Genomic DNA, 20,159 nt, shown 5'->3' on the forward strand with positions numbered 1-20,159 from the left:
CAATTTTATTAATTCCTCAGCAATCGTGTGAGTCTTTTTTTTCTTAGCGCACAGATATGCCACTTGATAAGATGCTTCTAACAAGAGCTTTTGAATTGTTGCGCCACATAATTTTGTGATTGTACCACTGACACCAAATCGAGCCTTCTTTGACTTCAAGATGTTCAGACTATGACCTGCACCCTCACCATGCACATTGTTGAAATGTTCTAACTACTTTGATGGTTTAAGTTGGAGTTTGAAAACATCTTGGAACATAAGATGCATTGAAGTCATATTTTTGCGTATCATATTTTTTTGTTGTACAAGTGAATCCGCAACCAACATAATCGTCTTTGCCCTGGCCTTTTTTTTTAATAGCGGGGTTTACTACGGTCAAATAATAATTGGAAAGAACGTATAAAATAATAATACTATATTATTCAAAATTTTGCGAGAAAAATTCTTACGTTTGTGTGATCAATATATCCTTTTCGGGCTTTAAACACTGAACAATTAATTATGTATTTGTTTCTGCTTTAAAATGGTAGATAACGTTTGCAATCGAATTTTCGTGTGTGTACACATGCTAGTCTCAAGAAGTTTTTTGCTATACTGCCACTGCCACTGTCAATTGCAAAAACAATTGTATACCAGTGGAGACGACGGTGTACAAATTCTGAGAAAACTGTCGTTATTTTTTGCGAGAAATGAGCAGAGAGCTTGACGCGATATCCTGCTATAAATTATATTATTTTAGTTATAGCTACCCAATCGCTTTAATCACTTCTTGGAAATAAAAAAAATGGCTGATGTCATCAAAAATTAAAATAGTTTTCAAATATCACAAAACTAAATTTATAGTGTTAGAAACGGTTCCACGACATAAGGTCCAATGATATAAGATCCAACGAAAAAGGTGCCACGAAAGAAGATCCATCCGATAGAATGTCCACCTGATAAGTGATCCAGACCTAAAAAAACCCAGATGATAAAACGTCTGACCGAATATCGTCCAACCGGTTAAAGGTCCAGCCACAAAAAGTCCAAAAACAAAATATAAAAATGTAATTTGACGATTTTCGGTTGGACATTTTATCATCTGGGTTTTTTATCGTCTGGATCATTTATGAGGTGGACATTTTATCAGGTGTATCTTCTTTCGTGGTACTTTTGTCATTGGATCTTATACCATTGGACTTAATGTCGTGATACGGTTAGAAACGCCTCCCGCACCCCCATTGATATGCCTTCTCGCACCCCCAGTTAAGAACCACTGGGTACATGGGACTTTTATTCGACCACTTTAGACTTAAAATTAGGTACTATTCACTTGGTACAACTTAATGTAACTTACAATACTTGCCACTTTAAATAGGATACCTTTGCACTTTAAATTTATATAATTTTGTCAATAGTTTTTAGTTTAAATTTTCAGTTGTAAATTTAATGTTTTAAGATATTTTTGGAGAAAGATTATATAAGTTTTAAAATGAGTTATCAAGGATCATAAGGAAAAATATGGTTGTTTTAAGACTATTTTTATTAGAACTAATTTTATTAGGATTATTTTCATTAAGAATCCTTTTTTAACATTCGTAATAAAAGAAAATTTTAAGTGTATGATATATCTGTTGTGTAAAACATATTTACTTCATCTTCACTTTCCGAATTTAGACTTGTACATAAATACATTTTTACACATTGTATATAAATCAAATTCAAATATTTGTGACATAGTGGGTAGGATGATTTTTGCCAATTTGATGGAGGAACCGTTTTAAATGTAGTAACAAATATCCAAGTCTGACCAGCAGTATTAAAGATTAGCACGGGAACGAACCCGGTAATTTATCGGTGCTAAGTATAAACGCAACCACCGACCCATACTGCTGGCATATATACATATTGTTGCGTAGGGGTGGGTTGACGATTCAAATAAAAGGCCAAAGTCACTTCACAGCATTGGGTGATTAAAGAGATCCACGCACTACCAGTGCTCCGTCCAAAATGCCTTCATATGGCCTAAGTACCTGTTTATAAAGGGCAGGTCGCTCACTGCATCTTCCTTGACGCGTTTGTTTACCTATTGTTATTGTCACGTACCAGATACGCAGTCCCACGGTCTCGACATGCAGTCCCACGCTTTTGCGTTGTTAGTTCCGAGAACTCTAGCGGGAAGTGACCGAATGCCGTTAACGACCACTAAGTACATTCGAGGGTCTCCATTGCTAGCCGGCAGCACTGAAGCCTGGAGATAATCCTCGAAAACCAATAATAACGGCGGCTCCTTAAAGCATATGCTACAATATGTACATATATATGTAAATCTACACCTCTTAATGAAATTTATAAATTATAGTATATGTATGTATATTCTTGCATATATTGTACCTTATACATATGTATGTATATATAAAAAATCTCAAAATGCTATTCAAATTCTACTAATTTCATTGAAGTTGTGCAACTCAATGCAACAAACTTTCATCGAGCAAGACCAGAGCCAGAGTGACTATCGATAACAGTTCCCCGCTTCCTGTTACACCAGCGGTTTCCAAACTTTATGCTACTACGCCTCCCTAAAATTTTTTTTTCCGCGCCTACCTACTTTTTATTTTTAATAGATATAATAATATAGACACGTTTTAAATAATAAACCTTTATTTAAAAAAAAAAATACTGAACACTACAATAGACAGAATAATAAAAAGGTTTTGCTATAACATAAATGTATACGATCACGTATATTTATTTTTATATTAAATTACTAATTAAACTACATCTAACACATCAAAATTTAATGCGAAGGATGTTGTTGTTTATTGGCAGAAAGTTTATCAAATCTTGCGGGCAATATGGAGAGTGCCACTCGTAACTCCTTTTCGACTATTAACCTGGCTCAATATTTGGTTTTCATTGGAGCTAGTGCAGAAAAGCCCGTTTCGCATAAATAAGACTTTGCATTGCTTTCCAATACAAAGATTCATACTCTCCACTAAGATTCATCCAAAATTTAATTATGGTTTAGTTTTGAAACTTTTGTTTTAGTGAGCTATCGCATGATAATTCTATCAATTTTTATTTTTCGTTGGTTGTTTGCTCGAATTCGTCTTCTTCATTGTAGTTAAATGGATTCTGTATCCACAAAAATTTTGAGAAATCAAGGTCTTTGAAATAATTGGAAAAATGCAGCACTAAACCATCCAAGTGGTCAGTAAAAAGATTTTTACTTGCTTCTATTATGACTGTGGCCCAGAAATCTTTGGAAAGTGAAAACATATCCAACTCATTATTTTGTAAATTTGATTTCCATAACTTCAACTTTTTAATGAAAGCTTTTACTTTGTCTTTTTGAACAATTGGATGTTTTTATGATCCCTGCATTGATTTATTTAAACCGCTCAATTCTCCAAAAATTTAAACCAAATAGGCAAGTTTAACAATAAAATTATCGTTCGTCCACAAATGTGCCTCTTCATGTTGGTTTTCTTCGAGAAAGGTTGATATTTCTTCTTTGAGTTCAAACGTCCTTTGCATCATTTTTGCACGAGATAGCCAGCGAACTTCACAATAATACAAAAGTGAGGTATAATTAGCTTACATATTAGCACACAGCTTTGCAAACAGCCTTGCTCTCAAAGGACTGTTCTTAATGTAGTTTCTAATTTTTATAACTTTTGTAAAAATGCTGTTCAGTTCCTCGCTCATATTTTTTGACACTAGAGCTGCTCTGTCGTTTTGTGCATTACCGAAACGGAGCGTTTGCAAGGGCGCAATTTTTAAAATCTGCCTTTCCGGATAATTTTTTATAGGAATTAAATGTATATATAAAAATGAATGAAAAATAAAAATAAACATTCATGCATTTAATTTTTACTGTTAAGCTACGATATGAAGTTTTATTTATTTGTAGATATTATGGAATGAAAATTATTTTTTTATTAAAAAGTTTTGGTGCCTCCCCTGGCAATAGTCCGCGCCTCCCAGTTTGGAAATCGCTGTGTTACACAGTAAATTCACTATGGAAGTAACAGTTTAACTTTGGCGCGACATATTAAATGTGTCTGATATTGAATTCTAGAAATATTTTAATGAAACTTAATCAGTGTAATGAAAGAAAGAATACTGTCAGAATCTCTTAATTACGCGGATGCATTGTTTTTACTATTGCACTAATGTTCATGATATATGTATGTACATATGTAAGGTAAGACCGAATTATCACAATTTGCGAGAGAAATGTGCGCTCGGAAACAAACTCGAGACTCGAGATATATCGACGCAATATTGAGTTGCGGTAAAGCTCCATTCGATCTGCTCCCTGTCCAATTTTACCAGCTTTCACATATTAATAGCGTAATATCGCGTTATATTACATATGGCCAATTAAACGCCACGCGAAATTATAATATAATACGTCCCGTGTTCCGTTTTCTATTATGCTACAATGAAAAATAAAGCCATAAAGCCTTTGTTTGCATTGTTCTTGCCCGCTTTTTTTTCTATTCCAGCGTTGTATACAAACGTAATTAAATTTAAAAACGAGAAAACCTCCGCATAATATAGCGATGTATTATGTGCGAAATTGCGCCGGTAATGTTTGTCCAGATATTCGGTATATTTTAATAATAACTCAAAACGAAATCATCAGATGTCGGAAGCTTTACTGAGATTTACGCCGAGCGGACATCCTGAAAATCGAATTCAGTAGAAATTCCACTCGTTAAACACCAGTCATTAGTTTCGATAATGCGGGACGCTTAAATCATTTATGAATTTAGCATGGCGCTTAATCGCAACACAAAGAGATGATTAATTATAATGAAAACAGGATAACGTCCCCCGCACGCTCTCAAAAATATACTTTGTACATAATTTAATACATGTGAAATTATTATTTAATATTGCACCTTGACCAGGGGAGGGCTTTGAAAATTAATCCTTTGTATATACCTCGATATTGGACAGCTCTCAATGGTGATATGAATCCCCAACCTGATCTTCAGCGCGAAATTGGAAACAATTCAGAAATCACTCCCAAGGGACCCGATCCCTCAGTAAACTTGTTCGAGGGTCATTCAAAACTACATAACAATATATGGCACATACATATATACATATGTATAAACGTGTGCGTTACATTTTAACATACTAGTTTGTAATTAGTTTCGTAACTCACACTGAAGTTTCTCTTAATTAAAATCCTCTAGAATTTAGTGAACAGTGGATAGGGTCCCTTAGAGTTGCGGACGGGAAAAAAATCTGAAAACATTTCACAGGACGCTAGAGAAATCCAATTTCCAATCGAACAAAAAAAGGCTGAAAATGGAGACGAGTTCCCTGCCACAAAGTCCTCTGGCAGGTATTATCCTGGTCAGGACAAACGGCTTACGGAGACCTCGCCGTCAGAACTTGCCCTTCATCACACAGTTCAAGGGACGGCTGGCCCTATTACCAGATAACCAAATTAATTATTGACCCACCCGATAAACCACTTATCTTTTGTGTTATCGCTCGTGAAAAGATCAAACCGTAGCTCTCAACACCGACCGAACTCCCTGTTAAAATTCGGCAAAAAATTTGCTAACGAATTTGCACAATTTTTTGCTAGTTGTATCGTTCAACGGTGAATTATCGTTTGATATTAACGCTCGTTATCGTGTGAAAAATTCATTTTTTATTGTTGAAAACGAAAATGTATATAAAAAAAGTAAAAGTGCGATTCTGAAGAAGAAAGATTGTCATTATTATAATGACTATCATATCTGTATATATAATTACATAAGTACGATTTTTTATCTCCATCACCATTTGGTTTTGATTTTTAGATGCTTTTTATTGTCCATAAATCACGTTCACAATATGTAATTCCTAATTATATTTTAATAGTCACTGATCATTGCCTATTGTACATATTATTTTTCTTGTTTGTATCTAATGTATGTATTATTTTATTTCAATGTTAGTGTATACAACATAATAGAAAAAAGCTTAAAAATCTATTTATTGTTCTTGTAAATGTTCATTATACATTTTATACATATTAATTTTGAGTTAAACCTCACGATATCAAACTTGACAATCTAAGGCAAATTGTGTTTATACCTGAAGTATATATAAAGGTAGTCATCTTGTTGTGATCACCGAGACTCTTCATTGGTGTATTAATTAGTGATTCTTTCATAGAATCTTGTTAATTTGTTAAAAGTATCTACATAATTTTAAGGGATTTTCGGCTTCTCTTTCCGTTCCAATAAATGGTGGAAACTCGCCAATGTATTTTCCTATAGGCAAATCAGCAGATAAATCTATAGTAATTTGCAAAAAACTTGTCTTTTAACACAAAACTTGTTGACGCTTTTGTTCACAGCATGATAAAAACAATCGATTGATCGTTGTTGTTTTTATATATGTCTTTTGTGTACTCAAAATATTTAAATAATAGACCATATATAATCTATTTACAATATATTTTTAAAATGGTATGCTTTACCAATCATACATACATATAACAACGAAGTTTAGTTCTTTTTTTGTCAGTTTGATCCCAAAAATTAATATTTCGAGTCACGAGATTTGTCGTTATATGTACATATCTCTCGTAGGGTCTGCCGACAAATTTTCAGGTGAATAGCCAGCCACCTTTACACACATGTCCTTTATTTGGTGCAAATGTTCGATACGTGTTAAGATTTTCAGAATGTGATAGTTAAATTCATAATTATATCATAACAGATCGACCATATATGTATGTACATAACATGGTTATACTGCAATGTTTTCCACTAAGTAGACTTATCGAAGTTTTGGAACTAGACGAGTTAAAGCGAAATTAGTTTTATTGAAATTTTCACAATCACCATAAGACTAATCTTATTATTCTAGTACCTAAGTAGAAAAACTTGTACAGAAAATTAATGTTCACAATTGAATGAACGAGCGTACCATTATAGTGATCCGAACGGGAGCGCGTATAATAAAAGTAAAAGCTAAATATTTTCCCATTAGTAGAGTCAGTCGGGATAAAGGCCATTAATGTAAATTCCTAAACAAGTACAACAATATGAATACGCCCGACTATGGGAGTGGGTTCTCAGAAGGTTACTGTCTACCATTGGTTCATGATAATAAACCGTTTCGCCTTTTAGCGACGACAAAATGATCCTACAAATTTATGTACAACGACAAACGATCGCTCACACTATTCATGCGCATAGTCGTTATGAAAGGATACACAACGAACGCACGATCGTGAACATCCCTTGGATGGTACAACCAATAGATATACATATGTACATTTATATCGCATACATACATACGTAAATGCCAGAGGCAAGTGCACGTTATGGGCAGCCCTGCTAAACCTGCGGCCCGAGAGCCGCATGCAATCGGCAAATCCAAACTGCAAATTATGCAGCCCACGGATCTTGATTAACTTAAAATAGGAGACCTACTATAAGGGGAGGTACCACTTAGGAACGATTTAAAATTTGGAAAAAAAATTAAAACGTAATGACTAAAGCCCGGACCCTGAGGGGGCTGTATATTGTTCAAATGTTGTAAATGCATTGTTAAAGGTTTGCCGAACCTTTTTTACAAAGGATTTACAACAATTGAACAATAAACGGCACGCTTCCGGTCCTACCTCTAGTAATGACAAACTAAAACTAAATTTCAGTTTGGTAGGATTAACGGTGTCCTGATCAGCAAACGATTGCAAACCAAGCGGGCGCATGCTTATTTCTCTGCATGCTCATTTCTAGAGGTAGGACCGGAAGCGTGCTTTTTCCAAGAAATAGAGCAAACTACAAAGCTAGAGTGCAAAAAAAAGGGTTCATCATAAAAATGAACAATGCACGGCGAACAATAAACAAAGATCGGCACGCTTCCGGTCCTACCTCTACTCATTTCATACTCTTGTCTCGGCTTTTGCCATTTTAAAATTGCCAGAAAGATCCAACTCAATTTTAAGAATTGCCAATCATCAATGTACATCGAAATGTCATCTGCGCAACCCCATGAATATCTCGTCTTTCGTACATGCTGAAATTCAAACAGTTAAAATTCAATCGAAATGAGCATGCAGCCGGGTGGTTTGCAATCATTTGTAGCAAACCCCCTGATCATTACTTGATCGTGCACCAGTATCTGATCATGAACTTGATCAGTGACCGATTCTATGTTCAAATCGGTCAAAATCTCATTACCATAAAACTTAATTTATTGTTAATAAGTAGATATGTACATACATACAGTGACGGTAATTGAAATCGCATCACTTTCAATTGTTCAATGTTTTCGTTTTTTTTTTAATACACGAGTTTTTTGGTTTTATTATTTGATTTCAACTATTTAACATGTTTTACGATAAAAAAATACGAAGACGAGATACGAATTAAAAAAAAAACATGTACAATAGGGTAATTTCTAATTTTTTTTTCAAATGTCTGTAACTAAAATAATATTACAGTATATATTTTTCTATGAATTAAAATGCAAAGGCAGTTGACATAAGACAATAATAAATAACAATCTAATATTTAGCATTCCCTCCTTTTGCTTTTATGAAGGCCTCAACACGTGCCAGCATGGACAATACGATTTTGTACTTTATCTACATACGATGAAGATAAAGTAAAGAATTTAAATGGAACAATATTTCTTTTAAGTTTATTTAAAGAGCTGTATTTTGTTTTTTAAAACCTATTCACTGTTCAAATAATACATCTTCAGTAGATTTTAATATTTACGGATCTGGTAATAATTATTTACTATACACATTATTTTTCTTTTTAATTTTAGTGTTTGAGGCATATTTATAAAATAGTTTAATAACTCTTTGACCACGTTAGCTTTCGCCCATAAATATATACATATTTTAATATTTATTCAAGTGATCAAATATCCCAACTGACACCCAAAGTATGCCTGCAGTATTTTGTTTAAACAGTTAATTTACTGGAATTTTACGCATGGCGTCTATAGCGGTCATCCGTGGGGAAATGGTTAAAAACCTAAGGGGTTTTATATATGTACTTACGTGTAATTTTTACTTGTTGGTAACGAGTGTTATAACAGTGGTTTAAAGCATTAATAGGAGATATATGTACGTATAAATCGAAAGAGGGATGTGTTTGGACTAAGCCCCCCTCTCCCAATTTTTCTCTTATTTTTTTTAATTATTTTAGAACATTGTCATCATCATCATCATCTCCAGCCGCACATCATCTGGGTGAACTCCTCTGCAACACGCTTCCACACGTCTCTGTTTTGGGCAACTATCATCCATCTCGCCCCACACGTTTTCCTAATTACGTCTACCTATCTTCCCTGTGGTTTTCCCTTTTCCCTTTTATATTCTCTCTGATACCATTCTAGTACTTATTCTGTCCACCTTTCGTCCATTCTTCTAGCTACGTGGCCTTGCCGATCGCCATTTCAATATATTCACTCTATCCACTATATACACTACACTCGTCATACTACTCTTATCAACCACGTATTCCGTTTCCTGTCTTTCCTCGCTATGATGCTTGGCATTGAACATTATATTCATCAAAAAATAAATGTATCTATCAAAAGAAAAAAATTATGATAAAAATCTTTTATATATTTAAATTGTATTATTTTACACATCCCACAAATAACAAATTCAACATTTAAAATCTAAGCATTTTAAAAATAACAAATATAACATCTCAAATGTAAACATCTTAAAAATAACAATCGTTACATTTTAACATCCGCCCGCAGTGCATGTTTTTGTTTCAAAGCAAAACTAATAAGGAAAATATGTTATTTCCTACATTATTATCTTAAAAATATGTACACATACATATATTCTGATTTTTTTAAAAAGTGTGATACATACATATGTAAGTCTCTCCCCCCGGCCCCCGTTAGACTAAGATTGTCCCCTCCCTAAGTAAATATTTTGCGGCCCACGCGATGTCCAAAAGTTGTTTTGCGGCTCATTGATATAAGAAAAAGGTTGAGCAGACCTTTTATAGGGGCTTCTGAAGCTGAAAACAATAAATTATGCAATTAGCATTCAGCGCAGTGTACAGCCGAGTCGAAGAGGCACAATCTGGGCAGGTTGCAGAGCCGCTATCAGCTGCCCAAGCGCCACACTGAATTTCTAACGAGGAAAATTCAACCGACTGCTTTTTATCCACACACATTCATACGAAAGTGCACCGTTTAACTTCCGAACTGCAACTTCATGAGTATGTACATATGTATATGTATGGACATTCGTACGTCTACATCGAAAGTCAGACAAATAAATTCATCCCTTGCCTCGATCGGATCGCGCCGTAAATTTTCCGATCTCGCTCTACGACTGCATCTCTCATATAAACGTCGACTTAAAGGTATTTTCATTAAATGGAAATTCAGTACAAGTCTCTCTGCAAGAAAACTTTATAGTTAATTTATGCTGGAACACTATATCCATGTCTAATTGTATTGCAGCCTTACAAAATAATGGCGATATGTTCACAGAAACCAATTAATCAAAGCGAAGTTTATATTAAGGAAAATGAATATATAAATTCTTCATACATACGTAATTGTATTCCAGTTAATAAAATCCAAAGTTCCTTTGGATTTTATTTTAATGTTGTTGGCTATTTGATACCTCAACGGTTGATTTAAGATTGGAATTGATACACAATTCAAAATTATATATATATATGTAAATACGTACATTGTATTTAGTTAAAACATTTCCTAAAAAATATTTCCTATTGAAATATGTATAGTGTGTTCTGATATATAATGAAAATACAAACAAATTTATATTAGTAAATACATAGTTTAATTATGTTCAATGACTATTGCATGCCCGATAGCATCACAATAGATGATAAAATAGTAGTAATCGATAGTTATTTATATTTAGAACGTATAGTTTCTGGTAATAATTAAAAATAAATAAAAAGACGTATAAAATTAGGCTGACGAATATTTGGACGAATGAATCCGGTTTTTAAATCAAAAATGCTACTTTGCCTGAATAAAAAGATCTTCAGTCAATGTGTTTTGCCAGTGATGACGTATGAATGTGAATTTTGGAAGTTGAACGCCAAGTTACTACAGAAAGTCTAATGCACCCAAAGAAGTATGGAACGTTGTATGCTTGGCACAACTAGGCAAGATAGGAAACGGAATACGTGGGTAAGAAGTATGACATGGGTTGTGGATATATTGGATAGAGTAAAGAGATTGAAATGGCAATGGGCTGGTCACGTGTCTAGAATAATGGAAGAAAGGTGGACAAAATAAATGCTAGAATGGTACCCGATAGAATACAAAAAAGTAAAAAGAAGACCGCAGGGAAGAAGGGTAGACAAAATTAAGAAAATGTGTTTGAGGTGAGATGGATTAGAGTTGCTCAAACCAGAGTGGAAGCGTGTTCGAGAGGTCTTCATCCAGCAGTGGACGGTGAATGGCTGTAGATGATGATGACGATGATAGTTTAATTATTTAGCCAAATCATAGATGTATTAAGTGCTTCTATGGTCGTAAAATGTATAAATGTATGATATGTATTCATATGTATGTATATGTAGATATCGGTTTTTTTTTCAATACGATTTTTTGGTAACAATGATAATAATTGTCGCCGACCTCTTTTTTGATGAATTGCGATTTTAAATAAGCTGTCAAATACATATCCAAAAATGTCGACGACACAATGCACGAAACGTTATGAATTCTGTGGGTCGGTAGGCTTTTTTAGAATACAAAAAACAGACGAATCTGTTTTTTCTTTTTAATTATAATGTAATAAGAAAAAAATTATATCAACGTAAAAATTTTCCGTTAAATTTTCTTTCGGTGCGCTTAACAGCTCTTGTTTTTAATTTTTTTTTAAGAAACGGATAAAATATATGTATGTATATGTAAACTTTTAATGTAAATTTTTAAAAAAAATTACATTAAAAGTCTTTAAAGTTATTTTGGAAACTAATTCAAAGACGGCTCGAAACATTTTTCACGTTTTCGAACGTGAAAAGATTGATGAATCGGGATTATCCCGACTGGTTCGAACTTCAAATATTACGAAATTGAAATTCTTACACTTTTAATCAACAAAATTTCGACAAGAATTCATTAAACTCTTTCAGACTTTTCGTTAATTTAAAAAAAAATCATCATTAACTTTTCCCATTAATTATTAATCAATAAGTCGTCGGGATGAATTCGTACTTATGTACATATATTTTGCGATCTTCAAAAATTTAATTTTTTCTCTAAGCAATTCTTACTGATATATACCGGTCAAGAATCGCGGAAAAAGCTCATTCTAAAAAAAAAGGAGGCATTTATATTTTTCGCTTTTTATACATTGTTGCCTTTTAAATAATTGTACCTTTCAAAATAAATAGTCCATGCATTTAAAACCCCACTTCGCTATCCTTGATTGTGAATTGTCGGCCTTTAACCCTGCCCACTACTGAAACCGGAACAACAGGAACAAAAGAAAAGGCTTTATAAATATAAAAATACGCAACAAAGCAAATGCTCGGCTGCAAAAGTCTCGAGATTTTCCTACGGCTACAGTAAAAATATCGCATCATATAAATTACCCAGATTTGGTTGTGGATAAGAAGAACCATTTTATTCCCGCTATCGTACCCCCCCCCCCTTACATCCCCTTTTTCCAGTGGCCAACACCTCTCACCCAAAAAGGGACGAGAAATTACTTCGTTCATAATTGAAAGTTTTTCCTTTAGCATAAAAAATTTCACCCTTTTAACTGAAAACATTCAACGGAAATGTAACGCAATTCAGCGGTACGTGATATGGCGTGGCACGCTTTTTAACATGACAATACAAATTATAACACCTCCATAGATAGGTATGCACATACATATATGCGGAAAGAGCTTTAAAATACGTAATTGTCTACATGATAACTTGGTGTGAAATTAAAAGGCACTCAAGAAGACATTATACGTACTCGAAGCTATCCAAGAATCGTGCCAGTAATTAAGGAGTGGAAAGCTCCACCGTTTCCATGCAAACTTTCTTAAGTCCAAACTCGAGGAAAGCAGGCGAGTGTAACTTACAAATATGATGTAAATTTCGGTGATAAATGTTACTTGGACACTCGACGGACTGTAATCTGCAATCATGATGGGATGTGCAATGGCGTAGGGAAATTAAGGAGACCAACTTTGATCAAAACTTTGTCAAATAATCGACGGCTTCCAGTGCACATTCCTGTTAATACCATTAATTAATTCATTTGTAATATTTTTTTCAATGAGATAACTATTTATATGGTTTTAGTGAATTTGATCCGATACTCTTGTCTAACATTTGTTCAAAATACACAAGATACTATTTTCCGTCCACCTTTAGCTGAACTTAATATCTAGCTTTAATTCTTTGAATTTGTTTATGAACAATTTACAATACAATAAGTAATAAATAGCGGGAGTAATCGGCATTTATAGTTTTTAAAATCATTTTCAAGCAACATGAAACGCAGATTTCTCCCATGAACTAATAAGTATAGCAGTATAGCTTGGTGGTTTCGTTAATTTATTCGGAAGTATGTATTTCTGTAGTATTACTGGTCAGATTTAGATATTTGTGACTCAAGTCGATCGTTTCAATTTTCTGATTTTATTGTTGAAACGATTCTTCGTGGAATTGGCAAACCCATTCTACCTACTGTTTTAATATGATATTTAAAAATTATAATTTTTAAATTTATATACATACATACTAGCTGAACCCGGCATGCGTTGCAATCCCACAATAACGCATTCCCGTTCCCTTTCCCGTTCCCATTCCCGTTCCCGTTCCCTTTTCCCGTTCCCGTTCCCGTTCTCGTTCCGATACCCATTTGTCGGAAAAACGCAGACAGCGAACACATTTGAAATTATTGCGTTGCAATGACACTCATTCCCATTTTTCCCGTTTCCGTTTCCGTTTTTTGGGTGATTTTTTTCACAGTAATCTTTCCGGATATACATACAACAAATCCTGAAAGTTTCGTCGTAATTAGTTCAGTGGTTTAGGAGCTTATACGAGACACACACAGACATTCAATTTTATATATATAGATAGATGTACAAGTTTAAAACCATAGGTTTCGCTTAAGGTAATTGTAATGGCGCCATGGTGAAATATGCATACATTTTATTTAAAAAAAAGTAGTATAATTCCAGATGCTGAGAATAACTTTCAATATAAGACGAAAACAAACATTAAAATTTGCATTTTAATGAAAAAACTGTCGAGGATTGGATCATGGACCATTGCCTTGTATTATGTGTATGAAAATAATGATTTTTCTTATAAAATTTGAATTTTTACGTGATATCTGCTGTATTTATTTAGTGTTTTATTTTTTATTTTTTTTGCTCAAAGAGACTTAAACGAATTCACATTCATGGTCTCTCTAGTCGAGTTCAACGGCGCGCATTCATCTGGCTGAGTTTTTCCGCTTTGGACCAAAATTAATGGATTGCGCCAAATGCCCGGTCGACTTCTCAAACTGTACAGCCACCTAAACCGAGAAAATTACTTCCGGCGATTCCGGTTCGCCAACTGCGAAACAATTATACACAACAGTTTAAGAAGCATCGTCGTCGGCATGATTAATTGCTCGAAAAATAATTAAGATGCAATCCCCCGAGGAAGGGAGAAGACGAAAAACGCCGGGGGGCTACCAGCCGGTTTATTCGAGAGACCAAAAAAAAACCGGCTCTTCCGTTGAAGTTCGGAAAAGCTATGCGCCATTTTCTTGTACTTAATTTTACTAATACGCAATCAATTTCGTTATTTATTACCCCCCTCTGATCTTAAGCTTTTTGAACACAGTATATAATTTATATGCACGCTGACTATGTAATAAAAAAAATGGCTAGAAAAGTTGGTATATTATGTAGATTAAGAAATATTTTAAGTAAAAAAAGTAAAATTTTAGTGTATAATTCAATTGTCTTGCCACATGTGGTTTATTGTGCCACCGTGCTTAATTTGTTTAGTGGCCAAGATTTATAAGAAATGCAAAAAATACAGAATAAAGCTATGAGAAGTATTTTAAATGTGAGTAGATTTAGACTAATTCTAATACTCATCCATCCCAATTCATCTAACATACTTCCAATTCTATGGAAGTATGTTAGATGAATTGGGATGGATGAGTATTAGAATTAGTCTAAATATTAGTACATTGTATTTTGTTTATAAGTTAGATCATAAGTTATTTCCTAAGTACTTTGATGATTATATAATAAGGAATAGAGATAAACATAGTTTTTATACTATAAATAAGGACAAAATATGTAGTTGTAAGTAGAGTAAGAAAAAATAAGACAGCTGGGGGTGTTTTCACAGTACTCATGTATAATGCCCTCCCTGAATGCATCAGGTCTGCTAAGACCATGGATGCATTCTTGCGAGGTGCAAAGAGATATAAAGTATTTTAAATAAATCAATTTTATTTTAAAGTAGTATTTGAATATATTGATAAGTTATAAGAAAGTACATATGACGGGCTGAAAACCAGTTGGTACAAGTGACATTTTTAAAAAAAGCTAGTTGAAGTGCTAAAATAATAGCATTTCATATACATATGCTATTTATTATTTTAGCACATAAACCAGATTTTTTTAAAAATGTCACTTGTACCAGTCTGGTTTTCAGCCCGTCGTATGTCAATTCGAAATATATTTAATAAATCATATTTTTTCCAAAGTAATATCATTACAATACTCTAATATATAATTAATGGGATACATGCAGGGCTGTTTTGGTCCTCAAGACAAATGCATCTCTGGACTCCGGAGAAACGTATGCAGTTAGATACAGCGTTTCACACCGGGTGATTTCTCAGTCGCTCACATTTTCATATGTACAATTGGTCTGGTCGGTGTAGCCCAGAGATATGTTCTGGGACATGTGTAATGAAATTAAATATTTATAATATAATACTGATTCTTCACAAGGTATAAAATTCCAACTGTTAAAATATCGATCAAAATGTATAAAAATAGAATTAATTTATTTATAAGTTATATGAGATCATCGAAACATATGTATGTAGTCATATTATACATAATAATATGTAAATTAAACTTCCTTATTCAGCTGTCACTTTGACACTTGGTTATAATATAGCACGCTGTCCAGTTCACGCATTCGGCAAAGAACTTGCCGAATCCGCGAACTGGGCAACGTGCTTGCATTTTTCACGCATTCGGCAATTCTCTTGCCGAATGCGTGTAATAGACAATTTCACGGATTCGGTGTAACATATATATATATATATATATATATATATATATATATATATATATATATATATATATATATATATATGTATATATATATATATATATATATATATATATATATATATATATATATATATATATATATATATATATATATATATATATAATATATCAAAAATTCAATGCACATTTGTGCGACGACGCACTAAACTAGCGGAACATATCCGAGGAAAAAACTACTAAAGCAGTGGAATTCCCGCACATGAAGAGTTATGTAGTAAAAATTGTTGGCGTAAGCAAGCCATTTTTCTTTGTTGAGAACCCAATAAAACCGTCCTCTTTGAGTATTATACTTCAACCAAGTACCGTTTTCATTTAATTTGACTACTCATTTACGTAGACTTTTCAAACGTAAAGCTCTGTGATAAATATTCACTAAAGGGAACCGCGACCCAAAAAAAAGAGCAAAAACCGCAATAGTTTTCCTTTTTCAATGTCCGAAATGCTCATTTAAACATATTGTATATGGATGTACGTACATTTACGTATGATGAAAGCGCTTGTCACTAAAAAATTCATCGACAGCTCTTTAAATATTCACGATTGATTTTTCGATGCTTCATACGAGTATTATGTACACATTATTCGATATGTATGTATATTTAACATTCATCTAAAAAAAAACCATTATTTATCAATTTACATTTCCGCTTTGGGTTTCCGCGGAATCATTCATTATAATGGCGCGCATACATATTAATTGCATATTAATAATCATACATACAGATATTGTTTTGACAATTTTGCAGGAAGTTTTGTATGATTTCCACCAGGTGCTATTAACATTGTCGCAATGTCTGAGAGCTCGTTGTACAGTTTCCAAATCACCTGGAAGTTTAACAACGTGAGCGTACACGTCGTAAGTGAAATTATTATCTCGCATTAAAAGTTTTGAAGTATTTTAAAACAATGTTCGCATTCTCGTATTTTGCATACTTAAAGCGGAAACTGAAACTTTATATCAGTTAATTTTGTCGCTAATAATACTGTCGTAACGCTGTGTGATGGGAAATACGATTCTATTTCAATTGAAATGTATGTGTTCGTAAATTAATATTTCAAAACTCCTATTGCGTACTAATTTGCGAGTGGCTTTTTCAATGAAATGTAGCAGAAATAATATTTATTGTCAATACTGAAATTTAAAAATGGAATTTATTAACCGATTTCCTTTAATTTGAAATTGAGGTAAAAAATAATTTTATGTCAATAAATCACGATAGCACCCAGAAGTGACATTTCCAATCCCATTTGCATTGAAATAAATTCAGTCGCCTGATTTCTATCCAATTGATTTATCTGCCGTAAAATTTGTGAATTCGCTTCGTATTTATTTTTCGATTGTAAACAATTCCATTTAAGAGACTTTTATTTGTGCCGAACAATAAACACTTCATTCCAAAGTCAAATTATAGAGGTTTATATTCTAATTATGTGTATTTATTTACATTTGTCTTATTGATAGTAATTAATGCAATCTCATTTTTAAAAAATCACATCTAGAATTTGCATTTAAATTTATAACATTGCTAAAATGCTGAGCCCTATTTTACTCGTCGTAATTATACAAACCTTAAATATTCTACAGACGCATATAAACTTCAATAAAAAGCATTTTATATAAATATTTACGAATGGGCAAAAGTTTTTAGCTTAAGTTTCATGTAAAAATGTATTATTTTGCAATTTGCAGAAAAGCAAACATCAATTTTAAGAGAAACTTTCAAGCTATTTTTACGAAAATTTTCCAAAAGCATTATCGTGTAATATGCCAGGTGAAGAATAAAGTAAACATTTTTCTATTTACAAACACTTCGCCGAGAATAATATCAAAATGGATAAAATCTATTCGTATACATATAATACATACTCACACAACATTTTCTAAATAAAAATCGCAATTAATCTATCAATGCTATACTAACAAAACCCACTTTTGCATTTCTAACAAGGCCCGTTATATTTTTACTCGCATTATACATTTATTTTTATTTATGACATATAATATATATGATATATAAGTATATACCTACATACATATAATATACATAAGAACGTCGTATGAAGGACGCGATATTTTATAGAGATTACGTGGTCGATTAATTATCGCGTTAACCTTTGTAGGAAACTAACTAAAATTCGAACCGAGTTGAGATTGCGGTTTCTAATAAATAATTGCGTTCACTTAAAACACTTGGAGGAAGTAAATTGAATGTGTGAAACTCGCGCACGTGCCCACACTTACCGAGTTTCACTTTAGAAACATAATTCATCACACCTTCGAAGTACGTTCGTAATCTGAAGGCATACATTAGGAAACCTCTGTATTTTTAAATAGTTACTAAACTTATCACGCAACTCATGAATTAAATGTACATACATACATATATAGTATTTATTATCCAGCAGTATGGCTCGGTGGTTGCGTTTATGTTCAGCACCGAGATGCTACCGGGTTCGTTCCCGTGCCAATCTTTAATGCTGCTGGTTAGACTTGGATATTTGTTATTCCAAGTCGATTGTTTCTTACCAGAATTTGCCAATTTATCTGATTTCATTGTTGAAATGATTCCTCACAAATATGGTCACAAATATCTGAATTTGATTTATGTACAAGTCTAAATCCATCGATGTCTATATGGGTTTATTCATTAATTATTTGTTATTAATTTCTAAATCTTCAGCCTCTCGAAATGCAACGATTTATCTAACAAAAATGTCTACCTGTTAGGCCTTCCTGGTATATATCTATATAAGTCGATCTTTTCCTATCAGAGTTTGCCAATTTATCTGATTTCATTTTTTAAACGATTCTTCCATCAAATTGGCAAAAACTATTCTACCCGCAATGTCACAAATATCTGAATTTGATTTGTGTATAATTACGCCAAAAATCATGTGCAAGTCTAAATCCATAGATGTCTCTATTGATTATTTCATTAATTAATTAATTGTTAATTTCATGGTCTTCGCCCTTTCGAAATACAGTGATTTATGTAATAAAAAATACTGCAATGTTTGTTATTAATTGTCTAGGAAGGCGCAATGGAGTTTACCTATTAAGCCTTCCTTGTATATGTATATCTATGTAAAAATAAATTAAAAATTAACAATGTTTTATATTAATTGAATCACTAGCAACCAAATTAATTTTCAGTATATCGTTTGAGTTCACATGTACATATGTACATAACAGGAAGACACAATACACATAAACAACGTTGAAAATATCTAAATTAAAAGCAAATATTTTCCTTTTGTTTTGTTTTGTTGACTTATATTCGGTAAAGCTCGTGATATTCATTATAATATAATTAACAGGTGTTTTTATTAGGTCCTAGCATACATCGTCTGCAGATTTTCGTTTACCTTTAACACATCGTCAATACAGAACGAGTTTCGAAAACGTAAAAAAGTTTTCCATAGCCAAACTTTATATTAAAATTAGCTATTATCATTTAAATAACTACATCATATTTGTCCCACTTCGACATAATTTTCTACCCCAACAATTCTAAATTTTCTTCACAGCTTCATACACGGAAAAGTATCCGCTCATTTATATGCGAATATATTATATTACATTCTCATATACGTACATATTATGTTTTTATACAAACTGAGGCAAAAGCTTTTTTTCATATAACGAATATATAATATATAAATATAATAACGAATATATGTATTTAGCCAGCAGCATGGCTCAGTGGTGGCATTGATACTAACCACCGAGAGGTCACCGGGTTCGATCCCGTGAGCTTAACGCGATTAAAAAAATGTATTCCGAGTATAATCTTTAATGTTGCTGGTCAGATTTGGATATCTGTGAATCCAAGTCGATCGTTTCCCAGCATAGTT

Source organism: Arctopsyche grandis, chromosome 5 (genome assembly GCF_051622035.1).
Source record: "Arctopsyche grandis isolate Sample6627 chromosome 5, ASM5162203v2, whole genome shotgun sequence".
Classification (NCBI taxonomy): Eukaryota; Metazoa; Arthropoda; class Insecta; order Trichoptera; family Hydropsychidae; genus Arctopsyche; species Arctopsyche grandis.